At 39.3% G+C, this 8,625-nt stretch overlaps 1 non-coding gene across 1 annotated transcript; it reads right to left on the reverse strand.

Moving 5' to 3' along the window:
- Positions 1-7,128: 7,128 nt before the first annotated feature.
- LOC142431165 (U7 small nuclear RNA) lies at positions 7,129-7,189 on the reverse strand. The gene has a single exon (XR_012780720.1). It is a non-coding gene; the product is annotated as a U7 small nuclear RNA (small nuclear RNA).
- Positions 7,190-8,625: the final 1,436 nt, after the last annotated feature.

Raw genomic sequence — 8,625 nt, forward strand, 5'->3', positions numbered from 1 at the left:
TACAATTAAAACTGATCATAAATATGACTAAAGATTCCATATGATCTGCTATGGAATGAGGCCCATGGAAGGATGACATTTTGAGATACTTCCCTGGGTACTACCAACCCCAGTGATACCACTGTGGAAGAGCCAGTGACTTAGGACCCCAATCTGATAGGCTCAGGCCCTAATCCCAGAAGCAGCCTAAAAGGAGAACTAGATGCCAGAGTCCCAAGCAAGTCTATCCAAGTGACAGGACTTCGCATGAGAAGAATAAAACTCTCCAGTCACAAAGCAAGGAGCTGAATATATCCTATTAGAATAAGCTCTCACTGATTGAAGGATTAGATCATTCTGAGCCTGCAGGTGGGAGGGTTTTAGGGCCCACAGCTGTGGAAAATGGCACTGGCCCTAATTGGTAACATCTGCAGCTATATCTAGGTGCTTGGCTTTGCCTCCAGTTATAACACATCCCCAGGATTCAGTAACAACAAATATTACCTAACTCCTAGAATCCGATCTAACCACCAACAGCAGAAGGCAGCCTGTCAGTGAGCAGGGAATTTACCACCGTGAAGACACAATACAAAGGGAAACCTGAAGAGAAGGGCATGTATCATCAAACTCAAGATACCCACTCAGACATGGGCTCATGAAACTGACCATCATGACTATCTCACAGGAACTCCATTCATTTTCCACAAACCTGAAAATGGAGAGGGCATGTAGACTCTTAAATCCAGCCTATAAGTATGTAGCAGAGCCTGAAGGCAGTAGTTGGCCTTTGGGGCTAAAATGAAGTGCAAGTTCAGATGGAGAAGTTTCCTCTGCCAGCCAGAAAGCAACAAGCAAAGTGGTACCCAACCAGGCAGGTCCAAGGACTTAACCCAGCCTACGAGGGATTGCACACACAAGGGAGAAAGCAGCACTGCAGATGCAGGAAACTTCATCTTATCAGCAACAGTGCCCTTACAAATGGAGAGAGAGATGTGCTTCTAAATGAGATCAACTATTGCAGAAGCAACGTTGGAGGGACCTAGCTATCTAAACTGGCAGTGTTTAAAATACGAACAATGAAATGTTTGGCTAGAAAAGAATTTTAGAAACTTGATTTCGGACACACTCCAGCTTTGTAGTTTGAAACAAACATCGCATGCTTCATTATGGAACTCGGGAAGTGACATAAAATATGTCCCACCAAATTTGCCTCCAGGTAGTTGCAGTTGAATTCAGTCAGGATCATTTGAATTTCAGGATAATTTGAAAAGAAATAGCAGGCAGTCCTTTTAGCAATTAAAGACACATTTCAGAAGATAAATAAAATGGAGTAAATTCAACCCAGTTCTAAAGGTAATCAATCCTGCATGGCGCTGTGAACAGAAAAGATAAAGTGGTGAAAGAAAATAAGCCGCTCTAGCCATCTATACAGAAGTTAAGGTGCAGTGAGGCTGAAGAACAGGCAGTGTGTGGAAGGAAGATGGCAAAAGTTCAGTGATGGAGCATGTAGCTCAGCGAAACCTGAATAAAGGACCGGTGCACAGGTGGGGAATGGTTAAAAGAGGCAGGCAGGCCTACAAACAACATGACCAATCCAAATACACCTACTAATCACTGGTCCAGAGATGAGTGAAAGAAATCTTTTTTAACATCTATGGAAAGGAAGTGGCCATCTCTAGTCAACAAAACTAAGGAAACTTAACCTAGCACCTATATACCACCTGGATTCCAAAATATTTAAGGGGAGGGCTCTCATGTTTCTCTTATGCCCTAACTTTTTATCGTGTATGGGTATAAGACAAAGTAGTCAGATAATCAAATCATCAATACTGAAACTTAGTTCTAAAATTATGTGGTCTTGCGCAGGTTATCTAAGTCCTCTAAGCTTCAGTACACATAGGTTTTCAAAAGGACACACAGGAATTAATTAATAAAAAATGTGTTACTGTTAAATGAGTTAGATGTATAGTTAAAAACCCATGGAATACATAGATTATTGAGCTTTTTTTGATGTTTTTTGTTTTTGGCCCAATGTCTGTCTGCTACCTTAATACATAACATATAAATTTATTTATATCGATCTATTTGCCTATAGTTATATATAGATATATTTACATATATACATGCCTGTATTTAGACCTTTATAAATGTCCTGTGCCTCCAAGTTTTTTCATCTATTTCCTTTTATTTTCCTTTTGTCCCACTATCATGTTCAGTCTTCATTCAGGTTTCAGTAATTCCTCTCAGCTACATTGCCCTTGATCAAGCCCCACCAGGCATCCCATACCTTCCTCACCATCGATTTTAGATCACTGTTGTTCCCTTGTTCCTGGGTTAGTTGACATCCCCTTTCCTTTCTTCCCCAACCTCCTCCACTCCCAGATTACTGAGCTTTTAAAAACAAATAAAATGTTAAACACTTTGCATACATTATTTCATTCAATTAGTACAACTATGAAATTGAAGCAAAGTACCTGATTTCATATATGAAAAAATAGAATCTGATTTCTCAAGCTCTTCTTTCTCTATCCAAATACTGCTATCCCAATCAGATAAAAGCAAAAACAATCTGTTTGGATAAGGAATTATCAATTGTTTCTATAATCCCTTTAGTTGTTAACAAATTAAATTCTCAACAAATTAAGCCTCAAAATGACTAAGGATTTAGAGATGAATCCATTGCCCCAGGACTCTCTTCTTAATGCGGAGTGATTTCAAATTTACCCTTGCTCATCTGTGGCTGCTTTAATTCTTCCATGTGAATTTGACCAACTTTTTAAACGTTTTTTTTAAAAATCACATTATTGGGGGCTCATACAAATCTTATCACAATCCATACACACATCAAATGTATAAAGCACGGTTGTACATTCGTTATGCTCACCATTCTCAAAACATTTGCTCTCAACATAAGCCCCTGGCATCAGCTCCTCATTTTCCCCCCCCTTCCTCTCCTCTCCCCGCTCCCTCATCAACCCTTGATAATTTTGCTCTTTCACTACTACTGTCAGTTTTACTAATCATTCATCTCAGTCACAGAATGGAGTAGAAATTAAATACCATTTCCTTGATTTCTATTAATTCATCATTTCTATTCATTTCTAATCATTCATAATTTAAAAGATCTAGAAAGTCCTAGAAAATAGGCAAGCAACTACCAAACAAACTATTAGATCCTCAGAGATAAAAATAAACATAAATTTATTAGTTACCATATATACTCAAGTATAAGTCGAGGCACCTAATCTTACAACAAAAAAATGGGGTCTTTTTCAGCAAAAAAATGTGCTAAAAATGGATGTTGGACCTTTATTCAAGTACTCCCTCAGTACAAGAACACTTTTTTTCTAATAATCCGGCACTCTGAGATGCTCACCTTCCCAAAACGATCACTGAAGACAAAGCTGGGAATTAAGCAAATGTGGTGAAGAAAGCTGATGGTGCCCGGCTATCAGAAGACATAGAGTCTGGGGCCTTAAAAGCTTGAAGATAGACAAGCGGCCATCTGGCTGAGAAACAACAAAGCCCACATTGAAGAAACAAACAAGCCTGTGTGATCATGAGGTGTCGATGAGATCAGGTAGCAAAGATCCAGAGCAAAAAATCATAATGTGACTAGGGGTTGGGGGGAGTGTGGAGTGGAAGCCCAAAGTCAATCTATAAGCAATTGGACATCCCCTTACATAGGGTCATGGGAAGATGTGCCAGTCAGGGGACAGTATAGCACCAATGAAACATAGCTTTCCTCTGGTTCTTTACTGTTTCCTCCCCCTACCACTATCATGATCCTGATTCTACATTACCAATCTGGCTAGACCCGAGCATGTTCATGGGTACAGATAAGAGTTGGAAACACAGGGAAAACAGGACAGATAAACCCCTCAGGAACAATATTGAAAGTAGCTATACCAGAAGGGGAAGGTGGGAGGGAAAGGGGGAACCAATCAAAATGACCTACCTATAACCTCCTCCCAGAGGGATGGCCAACAGACAAGAGGGTGGGGGAGGCATCGGACAGTGAAAGACATGAAAAAATAATAATAATTTGTAAATTATCAAGGGTTCGTGAGGGAGGGAGGATAAAAGAGGGGGGAAATGAGGAGCTGATACCAAGGGCTCAAATAGAAAGAAAATGCTTTGAAAGTGATGATGGTAACATATGTACAAAAGTGCTTGAGACTATGGATGGATGTATGGATTGTGATAAGAGTTGTATGAGCCCCAAATAAAATGATTTTTTAAAAAAATCAATACTAATGGCTTAACTAATGACATGAGAAGGAAGTGGTTACACATTGAGCTGCTAATCACAAGATTAGCAGTTTGAAACCACCAGCAAGCTCCACAGGAGAAGAATGAGGCTTTCTACTCCTGTGAAGATTTGCAGGCTCAGAGACTCGTAGGGGCAGTTCTACCCTGCTCTGTAGGGTTGCTATAAATCAGAATTGGCTTTATGGCAGTGAAACTGATGTCCCAGTGGGATGGCTGATAATGTTCTCCAACATAAAATGACAATGTTGTCTCTAAGGTGAACTAGAGACTTACATAAACCATAAATGTGTGGATGGATCTTGTACTTGCCACAATCAAATTTGAGCCACAATCAAACAGCAATTTATTTTTATGACATAGCCTTACTTGATGCTCATCCTCATGAAGAGATCACTGAAGATATGGGTGCTGAATCAAAGTATGGTGCAGAAACTAGCAGGTGCCTGGCTATCAGAAAGAATCTTATCCTGTGTCTTAAAGGCTTGCTTTCAAAGAAACAGCTGTCTATGTGAGATGTCAACTAAGTCCAGTGGAAGAAGCACACCAACCTGAGTGATCCAAGAATTGTAAATAATATAATCCAAATACAAAGAGGCATTGTGGTAGTTACACAATCGCATGTCAACTTGATAAAGGAATGAGGGGACGGAGTTTAGCCTGTCAATCAGGTCACAGCCTGATGCTGCCTCCTTGTGGGTGTGGCCTAATCAGGAAGATTCTGGGAACTTCCTCTCTTTTTCTCCTGGGTGGCGGACCACACTCTCCCTTTCTGCTTCATCTTCCTGTGGACAAGCCACATGGAGCCACGCTGATGGCAGCCAGAACCATTTCCACCACCGGATCCACAAGACTTTTCAACCATTGGCCTATCATCTTCCTGCATTGGCCATTATTGCATGTGCTGCATGAGTCTAAAGAGGAATGTATGAACTAGTATGGGACAGACTCACATATGGGCTAATGTCGGACTTAAGGATTTCTTTTGAACTGGGCTGGGCTGGGCTGTTTTCTCAATATATAATTGCTCTTTCATATAAAGCTTGCTCTCTCTCTCTCTCTCTCTCTCTCTCTCTCTCTCTCTCTCTCTCTCTCTTTCTCTTACACACACACACACACACACACACACACACAGAATACAAACAGCTTGTGCTAGCAAATGGCAGATCTGGGAAACAAATTCCATTCTGCAGATCCTGAGTCAAAATCAAACTCTCTTTATTCTGTTCTACATGTCCTTAAAATTGTAGAGCATTTGCCTTTCCTTGTGAGGGCCTGGAAAAGCTGCCAGGAGCTGCAATTAGCGGGAGCTGCAATAACTTCCCTGTGAGTGAGGCACAATAATAAAAGCATAACTTATTTTTCTGCTTTTCTTGGACAGGCAAGCTAAAGGGAAAGTGCTCGTGCATGCTGTGCTGAAGCTTAAATCCCACTCTAAGAATAATGCAGCGACATTTTGAGATAGAATCGAAACCATTTTATATGAAAAGCCACAGAATAGAACTGGGGCTTTCTGTGTAGATCCTGCCTCATTTAAAATTTCAAGTAAGCCTTTTTTTTAATGCCTGGTACACAAAGAGTTTCATCTTTTAATTTGAATGTATTTTCTGGGTTTTGTGTGTAATGACAGTTACTTTTAACCACTGTTAAAGTAAGCAGGTTCCCAAATAAACATTTCCTTAAAATAAAAAAAAAAGAATGTGTTCGAAAACTGGTTTATACATGAGTATATGCAGTACTACTAAAAATTAGCCTGTGAAATATTGCAAGCTTATTGTTATGATGAAGAGCTACCAGATGCCCTTATAATACTGAAGCTGGATTCTCCAATTATTAAGGCGTTCCTTTCTCAAGTTCTTTGCGGGAAAAATCGTCATCAGACTTGTGGGAGTAGATAAAAGGAGAGTCAGATGTGTTGACTGAGTCCCACAGGAAAACCAGCTGCTGCACCAGGTGTGACAATAATGTGAGAAAATCAGCAAAGCTCAGGATTTTTCTGAGACTCATCCAGACTTATCTCTAACGTAGTTTATTTCTAACCTGTTTGTTCTGCCTAAACTGTGTTTGTAGCAAACTATTACAATGGTCATACAGGGTTACATGACAGGCTGCTAACAACAAAATCAGTTGTTCAAACCCACCAACCACGATGTGGGAAAAAGATGGCGTTTTCTGTTTCTGTAACGATTTAGAGCTAAAAACTTACTAAAAAATAAGTCGAATAAAGAAAAAGTTTGAGGAAAAAAAAAAAAAGATTTACAGCCTGGGAGACCCTGTGTAGGAAAGCTGTGAATCAGAATGAAAAACAATGGCTGTGGGGAATGGGCGTAAAGCGAAACATCTTCCTTAATTACTCCAAGGAGATAAGTGTCTTTGGTCAGACACACGACCTCCCTGCTACTTTAGAAGAGTCTAGATCTCAGACCCACTTACACTCACATCCTTTTATTTTTGTGCTTTGGATTTATTTTGCATGGTTTTTTTTTGTGAATTGTGGACTGGCATGATGGCAACAACCTGAGAGCTCTGTTATGTTGTTTGTTTCTTTTGAATTTTTTTTGTTGTTGTTAAAGCACACAGCAAAACAGCCACTAATTCAACAATTTTTAAATGCACAATAAAGTGACATTAATTACTTTTTAAAAATTGTACAGCAATTATTATCCTTCCTGCTCTGAGCTGTCCCTCTGCCATTAACATAAACTAACTGCTCCCTAAAGCTTCTATCTAACCTTTTGAGTCGCTGTTTTGAATATGTCTACATAGATAGTTTTTAAAAGATCATAATGCTTAAAGCAGATATTTTTTACTAATAAGGCTGAACTAGTATTAGTTTTAAAGAAGACTTCAGGGGATATTTTTGGTTTCATTTTTTTTTGGGGGGGTTTTCCGGGAAGACCAGAAAACCTGCTAGACAAATTCTAAAAGAGCTGTAGCAAAGATTATTTTAGCTTATTAGTTTTGGGGTTGATCAAAGCCACTTGACTGCAGAAAGTCTAGATTCAATGGGAATTTTAAATTCTGTTCTGCATTCCCCTCCCTTTGGTCTGGGTTCTTCAGTAGAATCTCCATCAACATCCCCAGCACTTATTGGTATATTATTGTCGCTGGTTTTAGGTGGCATCAAGTCAGTTCCAATTCATGGCAATCCTGAATGCAACAGAACAAAATACTGCCTGCCCTGCACCATCCTTTTCTGATTTTAAACCATGCAGGATTCCTTTGTGAAAGCTGTATCAGAGTTGTAGCCTCTCACCAAACTTATTCAATGCATGCTTAGCAAATACTTAGAGAAGTTGGCTTATATGAAGGAAAAAAAAGATTGGAGTAAGGCTTGTTCTGATCTTTCTGCTTAACTCGCCCTTGGAAGCCCCTGTCCTGATTGCTCTTGATTTCTGGGTTATATTGGTAAATCATCCCAGTTATAATTAATTTCATCAAATTATCTACATTAACTTTGATCATGCTTAAAAGACAAATGGATAAATCTGCTCTTTGAGCTAGCTGAATATTTTGCAGTGATTTATTTTAGTATCCTTATTTTAGAAGGCATTTTATCTAGATTAATACATGTACATTACTGAGAGAACTTGTTTACAGTTATGCACTAATAACAGAGATGTGTGTAATCATATTTTATTTACAATAAGCCTATGCATATATGAACTGGGACCCCAGTAATAATGCCTTTAGACTTACCCATGTATCTCATCAGATCTATCATTATGAACCTCTGATTATCCCGATTTCTTCTTTCCAAAACTATAATGTAGCAAATATATACATTTGATATATATAGATAGAGATATATAGATGTATATCAGAGAGGTGAAATGACATTGGCTGATAAACAATAAGAAAGTTAACTTCTGCAAACTTGAAACAGGTGAGTCAGCCTCATGCACAAATGCTATAGTTCCCAGGAAAATAATCAGCAAATCCTTAATGAGTGTCTTCCTGTGTGTATAAAGAAGAGAAGTAGAGTCCCTGACTTTCAAAAGGATTAAAAAAATTAGTAGCTATATATATATATATATATTAGTACCTTGTCAACACTGTGACAAGGCTGGGACAACTCAATGCCCCAACCCGCCCCCATTGAGAATGGAAGGAGAACCTTGCTGGAAAATCAGGCCAAGCATAGAGGAGAGGCATTCCCATTGTGGAGGAGACACTGACAGTTCTGTTGGTGAGTACGGTGGGTGATCAGGGAGAAGCCACCTCACATGGGGAAGGGACACTAAACAATGATTGTAGAGAACCTAGTGGGGGCAACGGACCAGAATGTATTTACCTTGGGAGACAATACAAATATGTCTCTACCTAACCCTCAATGAAACACGCCATGGATGAAACAATATGGTGTCTTTGGATGCT

Source organism: Tenrec ecaudatus, chromosome 17, assembly GCF_050624435.1.
Source record: "Tenrec ecaudatus isolate mTenEca1 chromosome 17, mTenEca1.hap1, whole genome shotgun sequence".
Lineage (NCBI taxonomy): Eukaryota > Metazoa > Chordata > Mammalia > Afrosoricida > Tenrecidae > Tenrec > Tenrec ecaudatus.